The sequence below is a fragment of the Hippocampus guttulatus genome, chromosome 2, assembly GCF_054856545.1.
Source record: "Hippocampus guttulatus isolate MCC_2025c chromosome 2, RoL_Hgut_1.0, whole genome shotgun sequence".
NCBI lineage: Eukaryota > Metazoa > Chordata > Actinopteri > Syngnathiformes > Syngnathidae > Hippocampus > Hippocampus guttulatus.
Window position 1 is genome coordinate 30,703,800 of NC_141262.1, and position 4,241 is coordinate 30,708,040.

A 4,241-nucleotide genomic window follows, 5' to 3' on the forward strand; every position below is an offset into this window, starting at 1 on the left:
GTAACTGAGGCAATGTTTTGTTTATTTTTGTTTTGCTTCCACACTGCTCAAGTCACCGGACCGAAAGGCATGTCACAAGCTGATCAGTTCGCCCCGAGTTGGGAACACTGACAAAAAAGCTACTGGCAACGCATGTGATTGCCGACCAGTCCAGGGTGTGTTCTCCTCTTTGCCCATGGTCAGATGGGATCAGCTCTGGCTTCCCATGGACCTGTACAGCTGTACGGATAGAAATTAGAATGGCTCCACCTGATGGAACACCATCACTCCTGTCCTTGATGCAAAGTCATGGCTGCATATAGATGAAAATAAACATGGTAAACATACCGTAACATTACCATCAACCTTTTCCTGCATACTATCTGTTGGTACTAACTACATGTGCCAACATGTGATTTATGAGTTGCGCACAGTGATGTTATTGTAACACCAGAATAGTAGTGTACTTTCTAACAGAAGGAATGCATTTAACACAATATGGGAATTTGTCTTGCCGGATAGCTGCAGGAACTGCAGAAGGAGGTCATATGATTGGACGACAAACCATTTGTCCATTTGTGAAGCAGCACAACAAAGATGTGGAAACAAATGCTCCAGTCAGCCACATTTCACAAAAGTAGCCGTCAGAGATGTTAGGAGTTAGGAGTTGTTCATCAGTCTATTAAGTAATTGAACTTTGACCCCTCCATGCCCCCTGTAACTTGAAAACAAGATAAACTGCCCGCTGTAGTAACCACTGTCCTTGAAAGGACTAGAGGAGCATGAGTAGTTTAATACACCATGTTTCCAGTGGTAGTCTCACATTTTCTTTAGCTCTTCTCTCTTAACAATGACTAATGACTCTTATGATACTGTATTCCCCTATCAGTCACATTTCTGCAACATGTATATTTAAAAAACAACACCAATCTCAAGTATTAACTGCTCTATCTTTTCTTTACCAAGTAAGATACCATTTACATCCAAACTGGGACTGGTGTTGCTTTCTTCAGAAGTCTTCTTTTTTTTGGGGGTCTCTTCTCTCAACCATTTTTAGGTTAAAATTAATATTCGGGCCCGGATGGGTCCCAAGTGAATTTCTATTTGTTTGTTTGTTTGTTTATTGAACATAAAACATATATACAGTAATAATTTAACAGAAAATAAGGTAGATAAAAAAAGTAAAAAGAAAGAAATCAATCTTCATTCAACACAGTTATTATGTTCAAGGGAGTAGGAAGAAGTAAAAAACGTATCTAGTCCTACCCCGTTATGTGATTGTATCTAATAAATCATTTTTATATCAATCAGAAAAGAAAAAAGTAAGAAGAAAGAATTCTCCATTAAGGCTCATACTTTACCCTTAACCGTGATATTTTTCCAACTTTTGGTTTGTATCGGGATTATATACTTCCACACCCTGACACTCTTGTGTCAATTTTCTCTTGTATTCATAATGGATATTCATATACCTTTCTCTATTTATCAACTTAGTTCTGATTTATCATTATATTTAATGTTTTGAATTTATCATTTTAACTCTGATTGATGTAGGTTGTTTGTACTATTTTTTTGAATTTGTTTTTGAACTCAGCAAGCGATTTACTCATTTTCAGGTCCGTTTCGAGATTATTCCACAGATTAACACCTTTGATAGATACACTTCTTTGCTTTTGGGTTGTCAATTACATTTTGGTATTGACCTGAAGAAGGAAACTCTGCTCATTTCTGAAGCTCAAATCCAAGCAGCCAGATAATAAATGGATGGAAAGTTACTGTTTCAGCATCAACACTGAAAATGATCACCCGTGAAAAAGGACGATGGGAGCAAAACAATATGGGCCTCTTCAGATTATTTTTGGTTGTGTTTGTTGTTTAGGAACTTTCCTTTCCTTACCTATCCAAGCGAGACCACCCGTCTAGAGTCTAATTTTTTTAGAAAAGGTACTGTCATGGTTCTGTTTGTGACCAACAGGTGGCACTGTAGAGCTGCACACCTGTTGGTCATTGTGTCATTAGTTTGTTTGTTTAAAAGGACTCCCGGCATGACCACTCAGTGTCGGGTCATTGTTGCTGTTTGTTTGTTGGCGTGCGCACGTGTCATGTTTTGTTTTCTGTCTTGGGTTTTTTGCTACCGTATTTTCACGACCATTCGGCGCACCGTATGGTTGGGCGCAGTCTCATTAATGGGTGCTATTTCTGTATTTTACACATAGACAAAACGCACTGTATTATTGGGCGCAATTTTAAAATGGTGAAACATACGCCAGCTTAAACATACGGCATGCATGCGCGCACGCTAAAAACACAAGCTAAAAACACGTTTTTAAAAAGGCAACGGAAGCAAAACTGAGTTCCGTTGTATTTTATTTAGCCATCGTACAATGTACTCACGTTTTTCGATCAATCATCACCCAGAAATCCATCAAAGTCCTCATCCTCTGTATCAGAATTGAACAATTGTGCAAGTACCGGTAATCCATCAAAAACGCCGTGTTCCCTCTCGTTGTCAGTCACTCTCATTGCCATGTGGCTCCACAGAAATGATGCCGGCTTTGCCAAAAACTCGAACAACAGTGCAAGCAGACACGTTCGTCCAAGCAGCCACAATCCATTCGCAAATTGTGGCGTAACTCGCCCGGCGCTGCCTCTCACTTTTTGTAAAGTTGTGTTTGCCATCGATCATTCATTGTTCCCATGCCGTTCGCAACTTTACTTTGAACGCCTGGTTGATGCCGATGTCCAGCGGTTGGAGTTCTTTAGTCAAGCCTCCGGGAATAACAGCAAGCTCAGAGTTCATTTGCTTGACTTGGTTTTTCACCGCTGCTGTGAGATGGGCACACATGCCAAAAGCATAACCGATGGCTTGAAGTTTGAACTGAGCTTCGTAGGCGTGTCTCTTTGTAGAATTTATTTTCGGGGGTTCTTAGAAACCAAAACCGAAGTTGTTTTGCAACAATGCACATACCCACATTCTATACAGGTGTTGGTACCTGCTTGTGGCGTCCCTTTAGCGTCCACTTACACGCCCACCCTTCACTCATTGGCGGACTTCTTCCCCGCATGCCTGTCGTCACTCACGTCTGCCTTTTCTCTCTCTCTCTCTCTCTCTCTCCATATATGTATATATATACACGCCCACCCTTCACTGATTGGCCGACTTCTTTGCCGCATGCCTGTCCACAGTCACTTCCGCCTTTTCTCTATATAAACAGCGTGTCGGCTGTCAGTCAGGTTTTGGAACTCAGCGCATACACAAGACGCTCCGCATCATAAGGCGTCCTGTCCATTTTGGAGAAAATTTAAGACTTTTAATGGCGCCTTATAGTTGTGAAAATACGGTACTTTGATTTTGCTGGACTTTATTTGAGTGAGTTTTTGAGTTAGTTCCTCCAGTGTATTCCTGTTTGCATTTTTATTAACATTTTGGTCACTCCATCCTGCTCCTTGGGGTCCTCTGCACTACCATCATGGAAAACACGACAGGTACAGTGAAACTCCCCTACAACGAAATCATGTTTGCAGCAGGAAATTTTTCATAACAGGGGGTTTTTCACTGTAGCAAATTTGATCTCAGATGTAAGCACACACATGTATGTGTACGCTATTTTTATTCCAATAGTGCATAAGTATGTGTACCCTATTTTTATTCCAATAGTGCAGAACTATGAGCACACACTTATTTGACACTTCATATTGTCAGTGTAGAAAGAAAAAAAGGGAAAGAAATTGCGAAATTTACGACAAGCATTCACTTTCACTTACATCAATTTCTTGGATAATGTCTTTTATTTTGCTTCCTCCGTCTTTCATTTTGATCACTTTTACCCCCTCTTCCAGCATAAGAGCTCTTCTTGTCTTCGCTGCTTGACATCCAAAGGTCCGTTTTGTAGCCATTTTAGCAATGCAACATTCAGCTGCGTCTGAATCTAACAATAACAAATACTTCCTGGACCCGGTGGCTTTTATTTCCACCATCTCACTGTCTCTAACTCGACCTCCCCTCGATCGCCACCCAAGACAGCGTTGCTCAGCTGATGTCATGCAATGAACTTTTAAAGCCAGCCACGGGACGCTTCGTAGTCCTCAATGGCCATAGTTAGCGCGATGGAACTCGCCTTCTCTCTAATTAGCGCTCCAGTTAGCACAAGGTTTTTAGCATGATAACAAGTAAAGCATTCCAGGAAACGTCCGTTTATTTGACTGTCCGTTGAGCCACAAGCAATTTACTCTGAGCAGCTAATCGGATGCATTGCACTCTA